Genomic DNA, 27,122 nt, shown 5'->3' on the forward strand with positions numbered 1-27,122 from the left:
TCATTGTACTTTTTAAACTTGGTTGTAAATCAGTTTGGGACATTTTCTAGTGGGAAGCGATACATAAATGTAATAAACCTAAACCTGAACCGGATGGTCTGAATAATTTCCTTCTCTGGTGGGTGTTACCCATTTTGTACTTTTTCTTGCTTAATACTGAGGTGAAATTATATCTTGTTCTGCACTATACTTCTCTGGTCAGCCCCAGTTTTCCAGGCACTTTTTTAAAAAGCTGGTTTCCTGCCCTTTCCTGGAGCTTGTAGAGAGCTCTTGGTCTAATGTAGCTGCCTACTTTTTCACTAGATGGCACTGTAAAGTAGCATTAGGACCGTCCAATGAGTGAAAAGCGAATGGTGATTGCTGTAAAAATTGGACTCCTTGAAGAAATGAGACACTGCTCTGTTCCTTCCCACCCAGTACCTGAGCGGTCAGCTATGCCAAATACTTCTCGAGAAACTGGTAAGAGCTTTGTGGTACATGAAACAGCTTTGTTTCTAGCCATGCTGTGTGCTTTACACAAACGGAGAGCCTACTTGATTACATATATGGGCCCGACCTTAACGGAGTTTCCCAAAGAGCTCAGCTGTTACCACATCATCCAAGCATCCTACTATCCTGGCATAGTCAGAGATATTAAAGAGGCTTAACACTTCATGCAACTGGACTAGGGTTGCCAGGCTCAGGGCCTGAGAATGATTCTGTATCTTTAAGAGAAGAGAAAATTCAGCCAAGTGCAGGTTTTCTTGCAACACTGTAATGGGAAAAAGCACAAGGTGAAATTCTCCCTTCCCCCTGCAGAACTTTTAAAGATACAGAAGACTTGGAGGCTCGGCCTGGCAACCAAGAGGTCTTCTATTTCTTTAAAAGTTGTGCAGGGGGAAGGGAGAATTTCACCTTGTGCTTTTTCCCATTACAGTGTTGCAAGAAAACCTGCACTTGGCTGAATTTTCTCTTCTCTTAAAGATGCAAAATCATTCTCAGGCCCTGAGCCTGGCAACCCTAAACTGGACACATTTGCCACTGATAAACCAGTGTTACTGACAGTAACAACACAAGGTATGGCAACATAGAGACATTTAAAACAGAGACACATACATTCATTGGAGAGCTCTGATTGGACTGCAGCTCCTCAGTAGTTTAGCAGTGCAGGGATAGGCAGGGATGATGCACCAGCACTTTTCACAGCAGGCATGATGATGATGTCATCTCCTGGGGGGCTACAGGCGGGCTCCACTTATACGGCGAGTTCTGTTCCGGACCCCCGCCGTAAAGCAGAACCCCATTCACTATAATGGGTCGCATCGCACGAAAATGACGCGAAAACGGTGCAAAACATCGCAAAAGAGCAAAAAATACCTTTAAAATTGAAAATGAAAGCTGCCGCATCAGCGGAACGCCTTAAAGCGGAACGCCGTAAAGCGGGGCCCTACTGTATGTGCCAATCCTCTGCATGCCAAATAAATGAGCTTTTCTCAGAGAGAGGTTTCCAGAGGGGTAGCCTTGCTTGTCTCTTGCAGCAAAAACAATCACCTTAAGTGGCACTTTAAGGTGTGGCACTTAAAAGACTAACACATTTGTGAACTGAAACCCACTTTGTCAGTGGCACCTTAAAGACAATCAAATTTGTGAACTCAAACTCACTTCAACAGATGATGCAGTGAAATATTAAAGGTAAAGGTGTCCCCGTACTTGTAGTGTGAGTCGTTTCTGACTCTTAGGGTGACATCTTGCAACGTTTACTAGGCAGACCGTATATATGGGGTGGGATTGCCAGTTCCTTCCTCGGCCTTTCTTTACCCCCCAGCATATGCCGGGTACTCGTTTTACCAACCACGGATGGATGGAAGGCTGAGTGGACCTCGACCCCTTTTACCGGAGATTCGCCTTCCTCCTTCCGTTGGAATCGAACTCCGGCCGTGAGCAGAGCTTCGGCTGCATTATCGCCACTTACCACTCTGTGCCACGGAGGGTTGGCAGATATACAAAGGAGAAAATTGCAAGGTGGGATTTGAATGGCAATGAGATGCAAAAATTACAGTCAGTAAAAATTAGAGATCAAATATATGTTAAATAGGCACATATGTAACCTTTTAGTGTAGCAAAATGGTGACAATTGCTGAGATGACTGTATCAACTCCTGTAGTGAAGCAGAAAACCATTCACAAGAAACTGTTATGGATAGCACAGATATCCTGGCATTGTTAAGTTAATTAAAAAATCTTTTGTCTCAATTTAACCCACAAGCAATGACACTGAACCTCTTGGTGAATTGTAACTCAGGTGTCTCACATTGTATCCTTCCTTTGAAATGACCACCTGAAGGCCTATTAGAGAATATCCCAGAAGGCAGAAATTCTCCCCCTGCTTTATGGATATTGCTATTGTTGATGTCAGATTTGTGTCCTTTTATTCTTTTGTGTAGAGACTGATCTTTCTGTCCAACACAGAAGGCAGATGTGCAGATTTCTGTTGGCAGATGATGATATAAATCACATTGGAAGATGAGCAGGTGAATGTTATAGATTACATTATAATATAAGGTTGTTTTATAGTGTCGCTGGAGTTGGCATCAGGGTCTGACACAGGGTCTAGTCCCTGTTTCCATATCTTTGTTGTGCGGCCTGTCAGTGGGAGTGAGTGGCTGTTTTATGTTGGGGGGGTAGTGTCTCTAAGCAATCAGAGGCCTGCCTCCCAATGCCTGATACGTTTGAGTGGTTTCAGTTGAGAACTACAAGTGACAAACGATGGTCTGTTATTTTCTTTTCTAGGTCTACCCCAGGAATAGGTCTGTTTTAGCAATAGTAGATTATAGTAGATTATTTCTGGGCATCAGTCTGGCCTTGTTGATCCACCAAATAAGCTAAGCAGAGGAAGAGGTAGGTTACATTAGCATTCATGGCTAAAGGTTAGACTGTCACTTTTATTTTGAACAATTCAAAAATCATTATGATCAACCAACATGTCACAAAACAGTGAGCAAGCTTTTGAAATCCAGCAGAGCTCTTCATCAGGCTGTATGACAAGCAAAACAGAAGGAGAAGAAAGCTGGCTTGGTATTGAAGCCATAACAGCTACACTGGTAAAATAATAATAATAATAATAACAATAATAATAATAATAATAATAATAACATTTTTTGTTGTATGGTCCTAGAAGGGGTATGGCTATGGGGACCTGGTTATGAGGTTTGCCATGAACTTCAGAATGTACTACTACACCACTGAAGCTTGCCAATGCACACACGCTAGTGTACAGACAAGCATTATGTCAACTCCATACATGTTTGCTGCTAGTAACACTGGTGTAATGCTAGTATAGCGATTGTGTTTGCCGAATAAAGGAGATCTCAAGGCAGAAAATTAAAGAACATACAGTCAATGCATCTTTAAGAAACCTGTTGTGTCTAAGCCACATTTAAAAAAAGCATTGCTGGCTCAAATCAAAAGTCATCTAGTCAGCAGCTTGCTCCCCAGAGTGGCTGGTCAGATGCCTTTGGGAAGCTCACAAACCAGTACATGAACATGACAGCCCTAACTCCATAGCTGCTGGCCCTCAGGCCTCTCTATTTGGCCCTTGGGACACTTATCTCCCCAGGCCACGCTTGCTGTCCTCAAGTGTTTTTGCCTGGCTAGAAAATGTCTTTGAACTCTGAAACTCCCTCTTGCTTGAAGGAAGGAAGGATGGGAATATGTGGGGCATGTACAGAAAGAAATCTCTGAATTGGTGTGGCTGGAATATCGCCAACTGAACAAAGGTTAAGAGGCATTTCCTTTGCTGTGACCACTTGTTGCCTCTGTCCTCACCCACCACTGTCATGAGGCCCCTGGAATGTTGCCCAAGAGGGAATGCGGCCCTTGGGCAGAGAATGGTTCCCCACCCCTGGTCTAAACCAAGGGTTATTGCCATAGTCTAATGAACTCCATAAGTTAATTCTGCATTGTACTAAGATGTACTATCTTTTGTCTGCCTTGAATGTACTGGCAGTACCCTGTATAGCCACAGGGCATACATTTGACCCATATGCCCTTCCTGCTGCTGAAAAGCTTTTTTTCTTTGGCGTTTTACCGATCACCAATGCCTCACTCCCAAGAAGACTTTCCCCCAAAGCGATGTGCTATCCCAACAAAGTATGAGGCTACTGCCAACTTCTCCTTAGTGCCACTCTTTTCCCCCAGGCCTTTTTTTTCTTCTCTTTGCAAGCCACAAGAAGCCTCTATTAGCATACGACAAGTCAACACATCCCTTCAGTTATATAAACGAACAACTGCCAAAAAAGGAAAAGAAGTATACATTCAACCAAACAGGCTGCGTTTCCCCTCTTCATTGTCCCGCTCAAAGTTCACTCTGCCACCAACTAACAATGCAGAGAGACAAATTCTATAGGTGATTCAAAGGCCAGGCCTGTGCCTCTGAAGAAACGTCTACAAAGTTTGCCTAGAGACACAAACAAGGGTGTAGCATTCATAGCTGAAACCCAGCCCCCGTCCCCCTCCCATTTCCCTCCCATTTCCCTCCCATTTCCCTCCCTCTCTCTAAGGTTGCCAGTGTTTTACTGGCACCGCTCCAGCGCTTTTAACTGTTGCCTGATCCAGAGAGTCCACCACAGTAATAAACTCCACCTGCTAAATTTCTGGATGTCAGGCTGCTGTTGAAAGGCGCAGGAGGAGAGAAGACAACTTGGCAGCGCTGCACCTCCCCCACCCACACAAAAACTGCCAGGTCTTTATATTGCCATTGTTTACTATTGACAGTGCAGTGATTCCTCCCCACCCCACTTCCTTCTTGTCCACCTTCACAGGCACCTTTTAGCCAGAGTGTGTAAGTCATCGTATAGGTAACATCACAGATAGTATTTTAGTTCACCTGTGACACCATTACAAATACTATACCTCTCAGTAGGAAGAGGAAAGTAATGTACTCAGCTGCTAATCATCAGTTGCTGAGTGATCAAATACATAGCATACACATATGAACATTCAAAAGTTGAGCATCTTCCAGAGCAGGGGTAGCTACCATGGTGCCCTCCAGGTGTTGTTGGACTACATTTCCCATAATCCCTAGCTATGCTGGCTGGGGCTAATGGGAGTTGTAGTCTAACAACACCTGGAGTGCAGCATGTTGGCTACCTCATTCCAGAAACATCCAAATGCCTTTGGACTATCTTTTAATGCTTGAGGTTAAGCCCATAGTTGGCTAGTAGCTAGTATCGTTGATATTTGGCTTTAACCATCTTATTACCAAACTTGCCAGGAGTCCTATGTCGGAGGGGGAGGATTAAATAAAGCATTTGCAAAAAGATGAAATCCCACTGCACATTGTGAACTCACTTCTGTTCAAATGTCATTTGTCATGTTCCCCTCCGATCACAGGCCTTTGCTATGATATTGACTTACTAGATTCAGAAACCATGAGCCAAGCTTTCAAAACGGTTTTAAGTACAATTTAACATGAAGATCAAGTTCTCAAGTTAAGAAGCCCGTTAGCAGTTCTTTTCATACTTCAATACTTCATTGTTGTTTAAATTAGCTGTTGTTAGTTCCAAAGCAAGATACAATTCTCAATATTCCATGAAACCAGAGGGAGGAAAGCAGAGCCAGCAATGCTGAGAGTGTGAACTGGAGAGACTGAAAAAAGTGTCCCACACTCCAAGCCTACCCCAGATTTTGTAAAAAAGAAAAGAAAAAAGAATTGGAGTATAAGCCTGAGAACTCCCTTCCTCTTTCATAATTCAGGAAAAGCTGGCTCTGAAAAATTCAAAGACTAGTGTCTAGGACATATTTGAATATATTTGGTTTAGAAATTTACAACTTATTAAACTGGCAATTCCTGATCATTTTAATTTGTTTCAGATGGTGCCAAGAGAGATCGCAATCTAGGAAGATGATAAAATCCTATGAAGATTACATGGTCCATCAGTAGAGTCTTGTAAATGCTGTCATGTGCCAATAAAAACTTAAGACGTGTATTAGAATGTGTGCCAGCTACCAACAGAACTATTAAAGGCCTTCAAAGCACAGTCGGTGGCAAACGTTGCAGAGTCCATAGTTAGTACAGAACTGGACTTCGTTCTTTTGTCAGCAAATTTGTTTCTTCATGTCTGAGGGATGTCTGGGAGGAGAGAATAACTCTGACCAAGCCATTTGAGTCCAAATACGTATATGACCAACTTAGTGTGCAAGTCCATTTACACACACACACACACACACACGGGGAGAGAGAGAGTGAGAGAGAGAGAGAGTGAGAGAGAGAGAGAGAGAGTGGCTGGAAAACAGATCCAACATCATGAGTTTGCATCATCAGGCATCTGCTGAGGTTTAGGCACCACAATCCTTGAAATTGGCTGCTGATACTGTGCCTGACAATGTGAATTAGTGCTGTAGCAGGTTATGGCTAGAGTGGCAGGCAGATTGCACTGCTGAACAGACTCTGTTGAAAAGCTTCTGAGTGGTCCTTGCAGGCCACTGTCTACCCTTGGGATAATGCTCCATCACTGCAGATGTTACTGAGACATGGTAGTTGAGATGGTTTATGAACAGGTTATGTGGACAGGTGAAGGCAACTGACAGCAGCAAGGAGGTGAAGGAGCAGTTGCCATCTGCCCATCGATATGAGCAGAAGAGTCTCTTGCCTGTGCCTACAAAAATATGAAATTGGTTCTTGGTTGGAATAACAGATAATAGAGTGACCTGTGTTGGATAGCAGGACTTTCAAAAGTAATTGCATTTTTATATAACCTAGTGGTCACACTTGCACATAATACTAAGCCATGGTTTATTTTAAGCATGAGTTGTTCAACAAACTGCAAGTGATTCCACAGATAAGCAAGCAAGCCATGTTTCACCCCCAAAACTTGGTTTGTTTTCTATCTGCTCTTGCCTCGTGCCTTTGTAGTTTGGTGAGGGTCTGGGTGGGGTGGCCAAACAAACCATGGTTAAGCAAAGCTCTTGGATTCAGACATAATGTTAAACCATAGCTAAAATATGCCATGGTTTGTAAACCAAAAACAATTGATGCCTTCACATCATGGTTTGTTGGCAGAAATCCCTCCCCTTAAATATTAGGCAGGCGCCATCTCTGCTATCTTTTCAGCGCCTTTTGAAGACTTTCCTCTTTCAACAAGCCTTTTAAGTTGAGACCTATCCCAGTCTGCATCTGTGTTAGAATTGCTTTTAATATGTTTTCTTTAAAAATATGCTTTTAACTCTTTTTTTGTTAAAAAAATGTTTTTAAAGCTTTTTAAAAATGTTTTTAATGTTGTTTTGTTTTAATGTATCTTAAGGTCTTTTTATGATGTTTTAAAGTGTTTTCAGCATTTTTGTTTGCCGCTCTGGGCTCCTGCTGGGAGGAAGGGTGGGATATAAATGAAATAACAAATAAATAAATAAAATGAAACCATGGTTAACCTCTTGGGCTGGGTTGGTATACTCGAACAAACCACAGTTGTGGTAAATAAACCATGGTTTAGAATTATGTGTGAAACAGGGCAATTAATGGAAAAAGGCCCAAAGAAAGGTCATGCAGAAGAACCAGAGAATAACTTTTCTGAGTTCCTGTCCTTTTCCCTACAATTTAAATAAAAAAGAAGACTCTACTTCACCAAACATTGTATGAATTACAGTACAGAATAAGCAAGAAGCAAAGATAACTCAGTGAGTGCTTTCCACTCTTACCTTGAAGTTTTCCAAGTACATTATGAACTTACTGAAATAATTATCTTATAATTGACAATGTCATCAAATTAACTGTCAAATATTCTATACTTTTCATGAATTCTATAGCAGCTACCACATCCTGAAATATTTGTGGTGAAACTGAATCTTTTGCTACAGCACTATTATCAAGAAAACAAGGGGGAAACACGTTTACAGCACAATCCTATGCATTCAGTGAAGTCCCACTGAATGGAAGGGGGTTTACTCTCTAGTTAAGTGTGGTGTTCTGTTATTTAGGGATGATAGGGAAATGTCTTAGGACGCCCAGATAGGAAAACACCACTGTAATGAATTGAAATTTGCACCCTTTAAATCACTTGCCATGGTCCTCGATGTAGTTCAATTGCAACAGTCAATTCTACAAGCTATAAATCAAAGAACCAAGGAAATGTCTATGTTATTGCAAACCTTAGGCTCATTCATAGGGCAAAAACAGGTCTCAGTCCAGCCCTGATTTGGCATAGTGTGATGACAAAATATTGATCATGTAACTGGCAGACATTACACACATGTCTGCCAGTGACATAATCACAATTTTGCAAGTTAATTTATATTAGCTTTAAATTATTGTAATGATTTTGTATTATAAATTATACGGTATTTTTCTTTTGCCTTTTTTTTAATGCACTACTGCTGGATTGGTAGTATCAATTGTTAAATAAATAAGCCAAAACAGCTGGTGGGGGAGAGAAAGTGGGTGCTCACTAGTCTTGATATCCTAAAGATGCTTGCAAAGAGATAGGGTGTGAGCTGTTGGTTTTAGTACCTGAGTAGCTAGTGATTGCTGGCCCCCTTTTGCCTAAAATAGCAGGATTTTCATCAAGCAAGCAAGAATGCAGGCTCATCCACACCGCAATTTAGTGTGTGTCTGGTGCTACTTGCATCCCTTTGTAATCTGCATGGTTCACATAAGGTTGCAGGTAAGCAGAAGCTATAATGCAGTTTTCCCCTTCAAATCCATATCAACCCAATCAAATTATAATGTGAAAAGGAAAGGAAAAACAGTCTCAGCTTTGCTGTGCTCCTCCGTGAAGGCGATTTGCTTCATTTTTTTTAAGTGGGTGGGCTCTCTTATGCCCCATCGCCCACTCCTTCTCTCTCTGCCACCCCCAAAAGCTGCTGCAGCTGGTGCCTACTTTGCCTTTCACTCACTCCCCCCCTAATCAGTTTCACATAGTTTCATATCAATTGCATCCAAATGCTCTCCCTGCTTCAGCCAGGAGAGGCATGCAATTGACAAGAAACAAAAACCCTCCCTTTCTTTATTAGCAATATTGATACTCCAGAGGGAGTAAACATGTAAAATTGGGGGCAGGGCCACAAGGAAACAGCAATACTAAACCTTTCCAGAGGAATGCCTACTTGTGTGAAAGGAAAACAGCAGATTGGAAGCTAGATTGGAAGCAAGAGGTCTGGACCTTGAAAAGCTATTGCGATGATAAAAGCAGCTTCTTTAGTACGAAGTTGGGCTCTGTGTGAATAAGCCCTGCATGGTTTCACAGGATCCATCCTGATTTGCTTGTGCAGTGGTTAGCTGTCTTCCCAAGTATCATTTGTTCATCCCATACTTTTCAGCACATTTTCCCACTGCTTTCCTAACCACAAAAAGTCATTTTTCAAGAAAAAAAATAGTGGATTTGTTGTGCCAGGACAACAGTGTATTTAACCCACTTGAATTGCAGAAAACTAAATGTCCAGTATGCGTTTTAGTTCCTCCTACAAAATATTGACAGTCTGGAGGTGACCTGAGCCTGTGCAAGCTTTTGTGCTTGCAGCTGGAGGAGATATTCATGAGATATTAAACTCTTACACAAGAGAGATTCCTACTTACTTATGTGAAGGATAAAAAAGTGAAACTCCTCTAACTTCAGAATTCATATAACAGCTCTCCAATTCATCACAGTATGCCTTTCTGGGAGTCAACAGTCAAAACAATTATTATTATTATTATTATTATTATTATTTTATTTTATTTTATTTTATTTTATTTTATTTTATTTTATTTTATTTTATTTTAAAAAGATGTTGTGTAGTCAGTCCCACACAACCACAGTGTTCCAAAACCAAGAGCATCCATAATGTTATATGGATTGTAATGAATATAAAAACTAGGTCAGTTTATGAATACTTTCTATTATTCTGCCTGAAGCACCATGCCCTTTTTAATGAGGAAGTCTGGAATCCCCAATTCTGCTATAGAATCTTAGGAGGAAGGTGTTTAAAAGCTGTTTCCCACATTACAGCAGAAATAGGCCCAAGTTAGGATGAAACCTTTGGAGATGGTATAGCATATAAATATGAATCAGGGAGCAGGGGCTTATTATTATTATTATTATTATTATTAGACATTTTTACATATCACATCCTGTCACAGAGCGACCTCAAAGAGGTTTCTAGATGCAATATAAATACAAGTCCTAAAATACAGTTTAAAGCACAGCAATACAAAAAATTCTAATCAGCAAAACAGTACTAAAAAGAGCCCAGAACTGAAGCAACCTAAGCATAGGGGGGGCAGAGTTCCATAACTAAGATGCAACTAGGGGGAAGGCCTACTCACTGTAGTGTTGTGCCTCTCCCCTCCCCCCCCGAATGTACATGTTAAATTCCCTCATGGTCAATCTTCCAGGGGGCCGCATACCAGTGGTAGGTGTAGCCAGAGGCAAAGGTTACCTATTGCAAGGCTACATGCCAACCATGCAAAAGCCAGAGGTTTCTACACATCTCTCTCCATCCTCTAGCCAGGCAGGCAAGAGGCATTGTCAGAGTCCAAGAACGCATTCCAGACAGGCAAAAGCACTCAAAAAAGGCCGTAGCAGGACCAGTGAGGGAAGTGGCCTGGACAGAATCCTGAGGGCAAGATAGAGAGATCTGGAGGGCTGCATTTGGCCCCTGGGGCCTGAGGTTCTCCACCCATTTTAAACGTTTAACATTTGCATGCTTCTACTGTATGATGTGAAACAGTCCCACAAGCCTCTGTTTTGGGTGGAACCCCCAAAGGGCATGTCGCTTCAACAGAGAGCCTCATTCTGCCTTGGCTTTTCAAGCACTTTTCCTTAGCTTCGGTGAGAAAGAGCTAGTTGTCACTTGCAATGGGGCAGATGCTTTGGCTGCGCCTGATCACGTCCAGGTACAGTACCAAGGGAGGCTACTCTGTATGACTCACATCAGTGTGTGAAACGCCAAGAAAAGTGGGTGGGGTCACATTCTAGAAACTAGGGATTCATAAATGTTTACTCCAATTTGCTGCTTAGTTATAGTTGACCTCTGTGGGTTGGCACACCCACTGATTTACTGCCTTCGTACCAACAGCACTGTCAAGAAGGCTTTTGCTCCCACCCCAATTTCATTTTTTTTAAAAAAATGAAAACCCTCTCACTTCCCCCACTTCCCATTAGTTAAATATTTAAGTTCTTACACTTCATCTTGAGAAAATTATTCGCTTCTCTAAAATTGTGTGTGGTGTGTTTTCCTAGAGGCTTTACACCATGCGAAGTGTTACATTGGCACCTAGTGGTACAGAGGAGAGTACTATGAATACTACTCCTCACGCCCCTACCCCCCCCACCTGCACACACATTGCTGGCTTTTCTTGGGCAACATTGTTCCTCCAGCTGGGACAGGATGTGAAAATGATGAAAGACTCTGGAAAAGCCCATTTCATGCTTCATGCCTGTTTCTGCTATTTCAGACCAAGTGGGCATTATCTAAAGAGAAAAGGCTATCACAGCTAAGCATCTACCCCAGTACTAAAAACTTGAGCAAATGTTAAAAACAGAGAAATGTGACTTCTGTGGCACAAGGGCATTTGTCCGATAAGTTCTTTGCAGGGCTATCCGAAGTAACTATTGCTTGATTATGTGCGCACAGCAGACTTACCGTGGAACGTCCACATCGGTCGGTTATCTAACAATGGGAGGCAAGCTGGGAGGTAACATAGCATATCCATCAGCTAAATTAATTGTGTGAACCTATTGCAATGCCCTTGTCACTCAAATCCAGTTATGTAACCCTATGCACACAGCAGTCCCAGTTATCCAGCATTTGGATTAACTGAATATTATAGAAGTTGTTCAGGATACTAGGCTACGTTAATGTTGCACAGTACTGTGTTACCCTTGCATACCACTGGGCCACATTAAACAGAACAGAACCCCCATCATCAACATTAAGGTCTTAGGTATCCAAATAGCCTTAGTTATCTGTTCATGTTTACTATTTAGGCCAGGGGTTGGAAACCTGTGACTTTCCAGAACTCCCTGGACTACAAATCCCATCATTCCTGATCACTGACCATACTGGATGGGGCTGATAGGAGCTGGAGTCCAGCATTTAGAGGGTCGCATAATAGGTTTCCCACTCCAACTAAAGGCCCATGGCAAGATATGCATATGAAAATAGGTTATCATTAGGCAGCCAGATATATCTGAAGTGTATTGCTAGGACTAGAGGCCTGCATGTAATTTTTGGCTGATGATTTCCCCTTGCCCCCCCCAAAGCATAACTGTTTACATAGTTATTCAGAAGTAAGGATGGGGGAGAAATTGAATTCCGTTTGCACTGAAAGCTGAACCTATCAAATCTGCACTTTCTGAAACCAAATAAGAACCAAAACACAGCCATCCTTCGAAATTCCCACTTGTTCAAATTTTGGGATGCACTTCTCTGAGTATGCAAAAATGCATATAGTAGGGGAAAGTGCACATAAAAATGAAGAGCAAAAATAACGTACAAAAATACATTATATTAGGAGAAATGGCTTGCAAAATGTGTGCAAAACGACAGTAACTAAGAACGAGATGGGGTCTGGGTGGGGTGCAGAGCAGACGTTTCTGTTCCTTTTCCTTCTCAAAGATAGCATGAGATGGGTGAAGGCCACAATCCCATGTACAGTTACAGGAGAATAAGCCCCAGTGGACTCAGGTTGCTTCCAGATGGAGGCTTCATATTGAATATGGGTCATTCAGAACCAAATTTTCTGTGTGCGCGACTGGTACTTTTATTATTTATCAATTTATATACTGCTTAATGCCAACCATGAAAACCTATTACACAAGCATTAAAATATAAACATCCATTATTAAAATACACAACTAAAATACATAATAAAACAATCCCATAAAAACATTAAAATATAAACATCCAGAATTATGCATTAACTTCCATATATTCCATTTTCCCAGTCATGGATCCTCATTGTTATTCTGACATTTACCATCCACACCAGTGTGAGTAGAGCATGACAGAATATATCCACATATATCCACATCCATATGTGTGTGTATTTTCAGGGCCGGTTCTAAAGGGTGGCCAGGTGTCAGGCCCAGGATGAGACTCAGGAACCAGACCAGGGGTTGTAAGTAATTCAGTTTTTATTAGAGTAATGTCCAAACAAAGACTGCGTCTTCTCATGAAGCAGTACAGAAATACAGGTCCTGCGGCACTGAGAGAAAGTTGACAAGAGCAAGGAGCTGCTTCCCGCCTGTTCTTTAAGAAGGGGCCAAATGGGCACGCAACCTTTCGCTCCTCCTTAACTGCCCCTCAGGTACTACCCACCTTCCCCCCCTTCTCTCTTGTCTTTTCAGATGTCTTCTTGTGCGCGGCGAAGGGGGAAGGATCGGCCCCTCCTCTTCTGAAGTTTCTGATTCCAGTATGGGGGATAGGGGAGGAGCTGATGGTAAACTGCCTCGCGGCTTTTCTGCCTTGGGCAGCCCTCCCTCTTGTTCTGAGCTTCGGAGAAGGGGAGGCGTGGGAATGTCCAGGGGCGATTCTGAAACTCCAAAGCTGTCAGGCTCTCCGTTGCTAAGCAACCCTATCTCTGGCATTTCCTCTGTTTCATCTTCACACCACTCGGGCGAAGTTGCTCCCCCTCCTCCCTGCCATCCGGTTGAATCCCCTTCTTCCAACCCCCCGGGACCCCAATTCTGCCTCCCGACATCATCCCCTCTCCCAAGCTGCCCCCCCCTTTTGCTGACTTGGGGCGGTGGGGAAAACGTTGATGGAAAAGTTTTACCAAGTCTGGAGCATGCACGCCAACTTCATCTTCCCATGATCTATCAGCTGGTCCATAGCCTTTCCAGTGAATCAAGTACTGCAACTTGCGGCGTCTTATTCTGGAGTCTAGTATTTCCCCAACTTCAAACTCAGTTTGCTCATTTACCAGGAGCGGAGCTCCAGGAGGCTCCTCCAGCTGTAACTCACTGGGAGGGGCGGCTTTGGTTAAGAGGGATCGATGAAACACAGGATGTATTTTAAACGTGTCAGGTAACTTCAGTCGGTACGCCACGGGATTAATTTGAGTTTCTATTTCAAAAGGACCCACCCTCTTGTCTTGTAATTTTCTACATTTACCTGGCATTTGGAGGAAGCGGGTGGACAGCCAGACCCGATCTCCTGGCTGCAGGGGGGGGGCCTCCTTCCTGTGCAGGTCAGCAACTTGCTTGTACTCTGTTTTGGCTTCGTTTAACTGTTGTTTCAATGTCTGTTGTGCCGCCTGCAATTCCCTAAGAAAGTTCTCTGCCGCCGGCACCAGCATACCCTCTGAGCTGCTTGGAAAGACTTTAGGATGGAATCCATAATTAGCGAAAAACGGGGTTTGTTGAGTGCTGGAATGCAGGGAGTTGTAGGCACACTCTGCAAAATGCAAATATGATACCCAATCAGTCTGTTGATAGGACACATAACTACGTAAATATCTTTCCAGAACGGCATTCAAGCGTTCCGTCTGGCCGTCTGTCTGGGGGTGATGGGCGGAGGAGAGTTTTAACTCCATCTGCAGCTGTTTCCACATGGCCCTCCAAAATTTGGCTGTGAACTGAGTTCCTCAGTCCGAGACTACACTGTTTGGCAACCCATGCAGCCGGTAGACTTCTTTGATGAATAACTTGGCCGTTTCTTTAGCCTCTAAGGCCCCTGCACAAGGAAGAAAATGCGCCATTTTGGTGAGTAAATCTACCACTACTAGAATGGCTGTCATTCCTTGGGACTTGGGTAAATCAGTTATAAAATCCATGGATAGGTCCTTCCAGGGTTCGTGTGGGACAGGTAACGGTTGTAACAGTCCTGCTGGTTTTCCTGTTTGTGTTTTTGTCCGCATACAGACAGAGCAGGACTTTACATAGTTTTCAATATCCCGACGCATTTTAGGCCACCAAAAGTCCTTGGCCACGTTCTGAATGGTTTTGTAAATCCCAAAGTGTCCCGCTGTGACGGAATCATGGCACTGGCGTAGGATTCTGAGCCTGAATTCCCCTTCTGGCACATATCTGGCTGTTTTGAACCATAACAGTCCATTCCTCCAGTGGAAAGTTACTTCTGAGTCTTGATCTTGTCCCGTCTCCTGCCTGTATCTTAGCATGTCTACATCTTCTTGTTGTGCCTTTTTGAGTTCCTCTTCCCATGAAGGCTGACATGATCCCAACGTTAATTTCTCTGGCGGGATCACGTACTGAGGCTGGTCATCTGATTCACTTTCTTTGAATTGTGGCTGTCTGGATAAGGCATCTGCTCTCTGGTTTTTGGCTTGGGCATGATAAATAATCTTGAAGTTGAATCTAGTGAAGAACTGGGACCATCTTATCTGTCTCTGGTTCAACTTTCTGGCTGTTTGGAGGCTTTCCAGATTCTTGTGGTCGGAGCGCACTTCAATCTGATGAGAGGCCCCCTCTAGGTATTGTCTCCAGTTCTCAAAAGAATCCTTGATGGCCAGCAGCTCCCGACACCAGGTGGGGCACTGGTTGAGGGCCTCTGGGGCTACAGAGGCCCCTGGGGGCCCCTGCGCTCCCCTTCCGCAATCTGCGACAGGATTGCTGCCGCAGATAGCAGGGCAGGAGCTTCAGAGCCACCCGCCATTCCCTTGCTTCACCTACCTTTCTCTCTGCTGTTTTTTGCGGCTGCGCGCACTGCGCACACAGGTTTGCCATCAATCAAGATGGCGGCCGAGGTTTCCCTAAGGGGCTGAAGCCTCTGCCACCATCTTGGTTGATGGCAGCAATGTGCACATGTAGCATGCATGCGTGCCATCAGCCAAGATGGCGGCAGAGGCTTCAGCCCCTTAGGGAAACCTTGGCCACCATCTTGATTTATGGCAAACCTGTGCGTGCAGGTGCGCCGCCAAAAAAACAGCACAGAGAAAGGTAAGTAGAGCGGGGGAATAGCAGGCAACTATGTATTGAATAATGAACAAATTAGTGCTTGGAAAAAAAGAAAGCAGAAAGTCACTGTATAAAAGAGTCAATACTGACAACAACCAACTTTGTGTCCCCAACAGAAATTGTAGCCACAATAGAAAGGACATCTGGAGGGGCCCTTCATCTTCCTTCAGGAAGGGAGATCCCAACATTTTCAAGCCTGTAATGATATGGCTTTCAAAAGTCCAAAGTCAGAATACAACTACGCTAACTTAGTTTACAAAATCCCATAAAGCCAACATGGAAAGAGGTTAGAGCCATGATGACCGCTAGGATCATATTGTTATAGGACTTTGGGGGGTTCTGATGGATGATTTCTTTGAGTCCCCTTCAAGCTTGTGATCTTGTATCTGGACGTTGGGCTATGGAAGGGAAGAAACCTGCTCTACCAGTCAGACTAGTTCCATTAATAAGCAAATGGATTCAGCCAACTCTGTCATTTGCCCTCATTGACATGTGTAAGGATCGGCCAGGAGAGCAATGTGGGCCATAAGAACTCTTTCAGGGGAGAAGCCCTCCCCCCATCACCTGGCTGGAGACCCCTTCATGCTGGAGCCAGGTCTGTGTTAGTCTGAGGAAAGGCTGGGAGCTGAAAACAGATGGAGAGGATTGCTTGCTCTCTGTGTCTGAACTCCCAAAGCTATGGGCTTTTGGGAGCAAGATCTGATGGACTGTTAATGCTGTGAACCCCCCCATCTTAAACTCAGGTTGTATATATTTGTAAATAAACCATATCTCATAAAGACACCACAGCCTCTGCTGACTATCATTCCAAGGAAACCAAATCCTGGGTAAGCACAGGAACCGCTGGAAGTCTCTCACTGCTCAGAGATTGGGGTGCACGCAACAATACTAACCCTAAAGGCAGCAAAGGCATGCACTTTTTAAAATATAATTTTCCTGATGAAGCCAAGATAAACTTGTGAGGCTGGGTCTCCGTGATCCACCCCTTTGAACCAGGTCATATTTTCTAAGGTTTTGTTGTGAAATACTTCTTTTGCGCAACATAAAAGGCACACATTCTTATTTTAAAAAGTGACCCTTTAAGGCAGTGGGGAACCGTTAGATTAAGGGCCGCATTCCCTTCTCGGCAATGTTCTGGAGGTCACATGCCACTGGTGGGTGGGGCCAAAGGCAAAAAATGGTTAGATAAATGGATGTGGATTTTACCTACAGTAGCCTAGTTTTACTCACACTCACCCACCCCTCACTATCCTCCATCCATCCAGGCATGCAAGAGGCACAGTCAAGGTTCAAGGACTCATTCCAGCCAGGTAAACCCACCCAAGGAGGGTGTAAAGTCGAGCGAATGAGGAATGTGATCTGGGGAGAGAGGGAGTAGCTGAGGAGGAGGAGATGTAGGCTGTGGAGAGTACTGAGGGCCAATTTCAGAGGCCTGAAGGGTCACATCTGGCCCCCAGGCCTGAGGTTCCCCATCTCTGCTTTATGCAGATAATACAGCCCTACATATGATCAGGAGGTTCTATGTTTAAATGAAGGTTGTTATTTACCCTACTTGGGAGATGGGTCCTCGTGATTTCCAAAATATCACTCACAGGAGAATTGTAACTGCCTAATTAAAGTGCTGCTGTGTGACCTAATAATTAACTCTACTTGCATTTATCTTTGGTTAATATGAAGTGAAAACATTTCTTATGTGCAGTGTTTACTTGTGACGCCTCAAAGATATTATACTAAAGACTGGATTGACAAGAGGCTTTTTCCATTTACAAAGGGTTTGATATAAATCTCACCTAAACGTCAAGACTCTGACATTACAGTTGTTGCATGTGAAGACCACCCATCATATCCTTCTGTCCCTTCCCTTCTCTCTCCCTATTCCCCTTTGATCTCACACACTCTTTCCCCTTGTTCAAAAAGCATGCAATTTCACACCATCTTAGTCTGTTGCGCGGCTTCTGTTCTGAACATTCATTCTGTAACATGGGATATATATTTTTTCAGCCTGAGGGTCACCTTCCTGTCTAGGCAACCTTTCAGGGACCACATGACATTTGTGGGCAGGACCACAGGCAAAAGCGTGGAGAGGAATAAATGTAAATGTTACCTTTATATCAATAATTTTAGATATGCAGACGATACCATACTACTAGCAGAAACCAGTAATGATTTGAAACGAATGCTGATGAAAGTTAAAGAGGAAAGCACAAAAGCAGGACTACAGCTGAACGTCAAGAAGACTAAAGAAATGACAACAGAAGGTTTATGTAACTTTAAAGTTGACGATGAGGACATTGAACTTGTCAAGGTTTATCAATACCATGGCACAGCCATTCACCAAATTGGAGACAATAATCAAGAAATTAGAAGAAGGCTAGGACTGGGGAGGGCAGCTATGAGAGAACTAGGAAAGGTCCTCAAATGCAAAGATGTATCACTGAACACTAAAGTCAGGATCATTTAGACCATGGTATTCCCGATCTCTATGTATAGATGTGAAAGTTGGACAGTAAAAAAAGCAGATAAGAGAAAAATCAACTCCTTTGAACTGGGGTGTTGGAGGAGAGCTTTGTGCATACCATGGACTGCGAAAAAGACAGATAATTGAGTGTTTGAACAAATTAAAGCAGAACTATCACTAGAAGCTAAAATGATGAAACTGAGGTTATCATACTTTGGACACATCATGAGAAGACAGGATTCACTAGAAAAGACAATAATGCTAGAAAAACAGAAGGGAGGAAAAAAAGAGGAAGGCCAAACAAGAGATGGATTGATTCCATAAAGGAAGCCACAGACCTGAACTTACACGATCTGAACAGGGTGGTTCATGAGAGATGCTATTGGAGGTCACTGATTCATAGGGTCACCATAAGCCATAATCGATTTGAAGGCACATAACAACAAGTTTCTTCATACTCACACACTCCTCTCTATCATCAATCCGGGCATGCAAGAAGCATGACCGGAGTTCAAGGACCCATTCCAGCCAGGCAAAAACACTCAAGGAGTGTGCAAAGCAGGGCTGGTGAGGGGTGTGGTCTGGGGTGAGACCTAAGGGCCAGATAAAGAAGGCTGGAGGGCCCTCCCCAGCCCTGTAGAAAAGTTTTTTTCTACGTAAAACAGCACAACAGCAGAAAGCAGAAGCCTCTGTGGCATACCAGTTGGCACCACCAAGCAACTGTTGGCAATCAGGGCAAGTTAATGTCTTAGTGTGCTTTACCAATGACTTCTGGAATGTGTCTGATGAAAGGAAAGCAGTCCCTCAGAACAGAAAGATACAGTCGTGACAGGCTGAGGCTGAGGCCTGCTGTAACAATAAACCCACGGTATCAATATTTCTGTTCCCTTGCCAAAGCCACATGTAGAAATATTTTTGAAAGAAAACGATCACCAGTCTAAACCACCAGAACCCAGAAACAACAAAAAGAGCAGTAAATAAACAAACATGAGGCACCATAAGCTAAGAAATGGGCGTGACCTTGACATGAAAAGGCCAGAGGTATGCAGTTAAGCAGCCTTCAGAGTTTTCCTAGCAAGATCGGGGCCATACCTTAGGCAACGCCAACTTCCTCTTCCGTTTTGGCTGGTCACAAAAGAAAAGTCTTGGAGGTATGACTGGCACACTCTGATTGTCCAAGCCAGAGCCCATGACATTTGAACAAAGCCTCAAAACAATGTCATAGTTAATGTAGTCCAGGGGTGGGGAGAGAACCCTTTTTCAGCCTGAGGATCACATTCTGATAGGGGGAACCATTTGCAGACCACATGCCCGTGGTGAGTGGGGCCAGAGACAAAAGTGGGTGGAGCGATGGATGTGATTCTTATATTTGTACAGCATGGGTGCCTCCAGAGACCATCAGGAATTTGTGGGATTCAAGCACATACCAGGAATTTTAGGTTTGCTCAGTTAAAATGATTAATACACTTAAAAATGGACTTTTTGCAGATTAGAAAGTGAAAGGAAAATGCATGAGAAGTGTGGAATTAACCACTGAGTAAAAGGAAGACGTATAAACACCCCACAAGCAAAGCAAAGCAAGTGTTTTTTTCTAAATGACTATAGCATAGATATTTATAGCATTTTTTTAAAAAAAGCTGGCGGTTGAGAGCATCATATCTGGAAGAAAAGTAAATAAAATGGTGGAATCGGGGTGGGCAAAGAGGTGTGTCCCCCCCCAAGAGTTTTGCCTTAGTCTGCCCACCAGCAGGCAGAACCACAACAATGTGCTAACTACCCCCTAGTAGCGAATGGCTCTGGCTTGCATTTGCCTAGCTTTCCGGATTCCCCCCCCCAATCATCAAAGTGTGAATTTAAAGGGGGAAAGGTATGGGACAGCACTTGGAAAACAAGATCATATGAATGCACCTATTTTAACGGCAGCACAGGCAGGTTCTAATACACATTATGCTTTGGTGTGGACAAATCCATTGTCATATAACCTGTCTACAAATGAACGCTCAATAAGCATGTCATCCGGAGGAGCCCTATGTCACATTCCAGCAACACAGAGATCAGAGACTTCTACATCTACACCCCTACACACATCTCTCCATCCAGGCACACAAGAAGAATCATCACAGGACAGATTTCAGCCAGGCAAAACCACTCAACGACAGCATGGAGCAAGACCGGTAAGGGCTGCAGCCTGGGGAGAGGAGGTGCGGCCTGGACCAGAGAGGGGGGGTGGAAAGGCCACATTCATACCCTCACTTCGATTTTGCCCAAGGAGTGGGATAATGATGAAGCATGCATGGATGTAAGAAACTATTCTGAGTTTCTGTGGCTAGATAAGTTGTTATGTTTCTTCAAGTCGATTACGACTTATGGCTAGATATATATGTGGCTAAACCAGTGACCCTTGGGTTCCTCCCCTTCCTGTGAAAATGATATCCTTTACAACTGGTATCACTAGGAGAGTGCTACTGTGCTCATATCCTGCTTGTGGGCTTTCCAAATCCATCTGGTTGGCCACTGTGGGAACAGAATACTGGACTAGATAGGGTCTAGTTCACCAGGGCTCTTTATATGAGATAGCCAGCCAACTTGAGCCAAACACAGTACTCAGATGCTGGTGCATAACCTTTAGACAGAGTCAAGTATCTTGACCACAAAGAAACCATATAAATGCAGTTGATTGCTACTGATGTAGCAGAAAGATCTGACACCTATTGAAAAGATGCCATGTGTGTGGTTTATCTATGGATAAGGACCACAGAAATTTTCTTTGATGAACAAGCAAAACAAGGTAGTATGATGAAATGTGGCATCCTACCTCATAGGGTATACTCTTTAATTTGGTTAAATAGATTTTAAAATCAAGTCGACCAGTGGTTCCCAAACTTCTTTTCCCCCATAGACAACTTGAAAATTAATGATTTTTCTGCTTATTGTAGCACTTTCAACCCACAGAATTCAAACTGTAGTACAATAAAATACTATATAACAAATAAAAGAAGCAATGAAAATACAATAAAAAATCAAGATGAGTATTTACGTAGACATGCCGTGGACCACCTGAATGAAGTTCATGGACCACTGATGGTCCATGGGCAAATTAATGGAACCTCTTGTGTTCAGAGGCAATAGATATCTGTTCATCAGATGCTAATGGCAAATTTCAGAGTATTACTGTATTGATGCTCATGGTCTATTTTACAAGCTTCCCAGGGATGTATGGCAATCCACTGTCGCAAACTGCAGGATGATATTTTATTTTATTTATAAGATTTCTTACCCACCCTTCACCATAAGGTCCCAGGGTGGGTTGCAATAATATAATTTACAATGATAAAAATAGATAAAATCATTAGAATTAAAAAAACCTGTTCCAAATGGAACAGAAGAGAATAAATTCAACAAAACAGGTGGTTTTCATCGCATGAAACAAAATAACTGTCAAAAGTCAAGGGTAAAGAGGTGCAAATTGGTTAGGTTGTCCTTTAAATGTGAATTTAACCCTAACCCTAATCACATTTCTTCCCCATCCTTACTGTCTCTAAATATTAGGACATATTTACTGTGTTGCTATTGTGACCTTCTAAATCTACTACTTTAATAGTACTGGAGAGTTCAGTGTGTATCTGATCTGGTTCCATTTAAAAAAAACCCAAACCAAACATATACTAGCATTACTGAGTAATCTCTTGCTCTATACTTTCCCTCTTTGTCCCCCACCCCAACCTGCACTCTTAAAAATGATTCAGATTGAGTATCTGTTCAGTTAGCGAAGACAGAAATTCACAGCTAGAGACCTGTTTTGTTTGGTCTTTAATTCTTCTAGGGTAGCAGCAGGGGAATCAGCACAGATATGAATGGAAACTGCACAGAACAGTATCAGTTAAAGGGGTGAAAACACAAACCACTCTGCTCCAGTCTTCAAAGGAACTGCTGTTGCAAGCTTCATTCATTTAAATGGGACTTACAACAGCGTAACATTTTGCAGACTGGACTGATTATCTCCATGTCTTTGCAACCAGTGAGGCAAATTAATCTCCTAATGTAATTATATGAACCCAGTTGGTTGGGCAATGTTGTTCCTATGTCACATTACAGTAACAAAACTTCTTGTGAAATTTGCATACTTTTTAAGGTGTACAGTAATGCACAGTTTGGAAGGTCAGGATAGAAATGAAATGCACAAATAAATGAAATGCATTTCTCAAAAAGGTATGGCTGTTGACCTTTTGTTTAATTAGAAGCTACTACAGAGGGTTGACAGATAAGTGCTGCCATGCTGCTGGGCTCTCACTAAGTGAGCCAGACTGACTGTTTGCAAAGGGGCCTTTCACACGCCTTCTTTTGTCCAACAGACAGTGCAGTGTGCTAGGAACACAGGTGGCTACACCTACGATTCTCCTCCAAGAGTGCTGTGCAGTGTGTCAAAAAGACAAGAAAAAAACCCCAAGCAATTGATGTTAAATGCAGATGGGAACAATGAAAAAGGTCAAAGAAAAACAGCAGTAATTAACCTGCTGACATGCACCAGCTTGCAAGGGAGGTTTGAAAGGATGAGGGGGGAGAAGAAGGGGAGGCAGAATAAAAGAAAAAATGTATGCTTCCAGTGACTAAGGATATTTACTAAACACTATTGTCTTTTGTGAAATGTAATTAAAAATCCAAAACAGGTTACTAACGTTTCTTCAATTCACTTCCAGGATATACAGCACATTTAGACCACAGATTTTTTAAAAAAAGCACACAGTAATGTACAAGCTACATTATCTTTTCCCAACCTTGTGCCTTCCAGATGTTTTGGACTGTGACTCCCACCATGCCTTACCACTGCCCACACTGACTGAGGCTGTGGGGAGCTGTAGTCCAAAGCTTCTGGTGGGCACCAAGTTGGGGAAGGCTGACTTACATCACAGTCAAAAGATTTATTGTGGTATACACTTTTTGTAGACTAGAACCCATTTTGTCAGATGTCATGAAGGCTTACACCATAATTAACTCTAAGATAGTTATAGACTACAATAGAATGGAATAGAGTATCCGGTTAGATGGCATGGCTGGTTGGAACCCTGAACATAAGCACTCCATGCTGCAACATTTGTTCTTCACTTAGCTCTAATTATCAGTGAAACCTCATATACAAGGTAACGGTATTGAATGAACTACTAGAGTGCCACCCTTGTCGACAGTTTGCAAATCTTCATCATTCACAGCGTAGAAGAATTTCTGGTATTCTTTTTGCCTTCAGAAAGAAACTGCTGCCCATCCTGAGTGTAGTCATCTCCTTTTTGTATTCCATATGAAATGTTTTGATAGATTAGAAACCATCAAGCTGCTTCTTGGGGCTGTTCCACATTCTTTTTAGTATACTAACAGCAGGATGTGACCTGTGAGTGACAACGTCTGAACAGGTACATTTATACCGTGTGAATTTAGTCATGTTAATTTTTAAAAAGTGTTCAAGGAATGTTATATAGTTCTTTGGTAATAGCCATGACATCAAAGATGATTACATAATTTTCTGGAAAATGTTCAATGCAACCCTTGCAGAAGAAAATCAAGAAGAGCTGATTGGCTTGGAGTTGGATTGCGAGAATACCATAAAACGCTAAAAAGTTTGGTGGGATAAAATCTCTCACTAAGTTTGCTTTTCCTGTGTGGTCTATTAAATTTTTTGCAAAGCGTCTTCTGAACACAAAACAAAAAAGCATCTTAGTGGAAAGCATTGCTTTTGCTTTGTGTTGATCACCAGATGTTTTCAGTTTACTGGACAGTGATACCTGCTTCCCTGCCTTTGGAGAATGAAACATACATCTGAGAGGATGGGAAAGGAAGTTAAAAAGATGCTGTCTGGTCCAAGATGCAAAGGGTACCTTTCCACTGCCGGATTGGCAACTTGTATGTCTGAGGCTGCTGTGTCTTCTTCAGGTGGGCAACAGGTGAGACAAGGCACACTGGTCAGCAGCTTCTATTTCTTTCATGTCGGCTGTATCAGCACAAAGGCACATGGGTCAGTCTGCAGGCGGGCAGCATCAGCACGAGGCCACCATGGCCAGTCTCTCTCTCCTTCAGGCAGGCAGCATCAGCAAAACGTCACAATGGCCAGTTTGTGCCCTTCAAGTGAGCACTATCAGCATGAGGTCACAATGGCCAGTCGCTCCCTTTCAGGCAAGCAGCATCAGCATAGGTGCGCATTAGCCTCCTAGAGGCAGGCAGGTAGGCAGCAACAGCATACAGGCACACAATGTGTGTCTCCCTCTCTCAAGGTAGACGACAAAAGCAGAAGCATAGGAACATAGGTCTCTGCCAAGTCAGACCATTGGTCCATCTAGCCCAGTCTTGTGCACGCTGACTAGCAGAAGCTCTCCAGGGATATATACAGGGATCTCACCCAGCTCTACTTGGAGATGTCAGAGATAAACCTGGGACTGAGCTATGGCCATTCCCCTGTGCATGTGAGCACTGTCCCTTCTCACTGAGGTTGGTGGGCACAGTCTCTCTTATTAAGGTGGGCAGCAGCAGTAGAATGTGGGCATAGCAGCCACCCAGAGCCGTCTTTACTTTAAAAGAGACAGCTGTGTGCAGGCAGAGAGGCAGCTGGTAAGGAAAGGAGGAGAGTTGGCAGGCAGGCACCCTAGTGATCACAGGGCCTTTACTTTCACAGTGAGGGGTAGGGTGGTCTGACACCAAAAGAGGTCGAGATAACGCAGGAAGTCACAGGGCTATTGGCAGCTCCCCAGATGTAACAGGGTGACAGCTTGCAGGATCTAGGCACAGGTTGAGATGTGTTGTCTTTGGGTGACAGAAGAATAGCAGGCACTGGCATGACACCCCAGATACAGCAGGACTTCAGCTTTCCATACATGCACCACAGGGGGAAGATTCGGAGAGAGATGCACACAAGGAGGCACCAGGTGAGGTAGAATCAAGGAGGAAGGAATAAAAACAGAGACAAAATGTAAAATTGGGTTCAGGAGAGGGTGGGAGTTGTGATATGTGGAAACCAACACTGAAGGGAAAAATTTGACAGGGGCTCTGCCTGCAGAAGTAGCAGCAGACAGGAGCTCTAAGGAAAAGTAGAAATAGTTTTTACAGTGCCTTTGCCCTCATGCCTGCGATTTGGGTACGCGCATACAAGTGTCCTAAAAAAGCACAAGATCTTTTTGTCTGAGTACAGTTTGAAACAAACCTGTACCAGGTTATACACATGCTGGACTTGATGGGCCACTGGCCTGATCCAGCGACTCTTCTTAACGTCCTTATGTCCTTGTATTCACAGTACAGAAGTGAAGATGCACTGAAACCAGCATAACGGCAAGGGTGTCTCTACCCTGGGTATTGACAAGTTGTGGCACCATTAAACAAACCCTATGGGAAGGTTTCTCTTCCTAAAGCCAATTGGCCATCAGGACTGCCAGTCATTATAATTCTTGCAACTCTTCCTCTCACCAGGGTTTCCTTCTCCCCTCCTTTATTGCTTAAAGTGGTGCATAGTTTTGCATCCTGTTCTCTCAGCAGGCAGCTGGGAGGCAAAAACAATACTAAAACTAAATCACAATTACTTTCCATTAGTCATAGTTTATAAAACAAGTAGAATGAAACTGACTACTTTCACATCCTTGTAGTGGATTGTGTGTTTGCACAAATTAATGCAAACACACTGAGCCATCCTGAGGATCATTGAAAGGCTTGCTTTCAGCAATAGACATAATGTACATTCTTCTTGTGAATGGGAATGATGTCAAGATCTCTCATTCTGTATGTATCTGCATACGCCAGCCATCCCTTCAGGCCATCTCATCACAGAGGTTCCTTTGGTGCAAGATCACCAGTCAGCTGCAGAATGATTGTTCCAGCCAAGCCGGAACCACTCCCACGGTTTTGAACCTTTGTCGCATGCTTGTTCACCTATTTTTTTTTATCATATTATTTTAACATACTGAGGCCACCTCTCTATCAACAATATACAAAGTGGCTTACAATAAAAAATATCAATTGAAAACAATTTATTTTAAAAAACCTGTAAAATCAACCAAGCAGCCGCCACCAAAATCAGCAGCGTGGTTAAAAAAAAAAAGGCAATTAGATAAAAGCAAAAGAATCATAATCATAGATTGCCCAGCTAAATCTATGCATGTTTACTCAGAAATAAGCCCCGCTGCGTTTAGTGGAGTTTATTCCAAGGAGAGTTCTGTCCTGCCTGAACTCGAAGAACTCAGACTCAGACATGGCTGTGCTTTTTTCTTTTATTATAGTAAGAGACAGTTTCAATTCAGCGCGCTTCATGACTCTACCTATGGCTTACTCAGAACTCAGCATCTCTCTAGGACTAACTAGGCACAACGTTGTGGCATGAAGACGTTGACTCAGCAACCACTTCCCCCCTTCACTTGGCTTAAGTAAGGCTGGGCGGGCACCCTGCTTGCGTGTGCCAACTGTCACTGCTGGGAGCACGCGTGCAGGCGAAGACTCCACTTCAACTATCTGTTGAATCTCCCGCCGCATTCGCCTCCTGGTGCGAGGCGAAGGCGGAGCTTCCATCTCTGTCCCATCTTCCCCCTCAGAGGGAGGGGGCTGCCTGCTGGCAATACAGGCACAGGGAGAGGGGAAGCGTCAGGCTGGGAAACAACTGGCTGATCAGGTTGATCCTCCACAGGGGTATGTGGAGCTGCTGGGGCTGAACTATCAAAGTCCAGAACTGGGACGCCTTCTGAGTCCCACTCAGCCCCTCACTAGCTTGAACATCCCACTCTAAGTCCTCCTGCTCTGCTTCATTCTTGTCCATCCACCTCCTCCAGCAGGGCT

The 27,122-nt window shown here is 43.4% G+C and overlaps 1 long non-coding RNA gene across 1 annotated transcript; it reads left to right on the forward strand.

Moving 5' to 3' along the window:
• Positions 1 to 373: 373 nt before the first annotated feature.
• Positions 374 to 5,984, forward strand: LOC133384256 (uncharacterized). The gene is made up of 3 exons (XR_009762471.1): positions 374 to 459; positions 2,423 to 2,509; positions 5,850 to 5,984. It is a non-coding gene; the product is annotated as an uncharacterized LOC133384256 (long non-coding RNA).
• Positions 5,985 to 27,122: the final 21,138 nt, after the last annotated feature.

This window comes from Rhineura floridana, chromosome 4 (assembly GCF_030035675.1).
Source record: "Rhineura floridana isolate rRhiFlo1 chromosome 4, rRhiFlo1.hap2, whole genome shotgun sequence".
Lineage (NCBI taxonomy): Eukaryota > Metazoa > Chordata > Lepidosauria > Squamata > Rhineuridae > Rhineura > Rhineura floridana.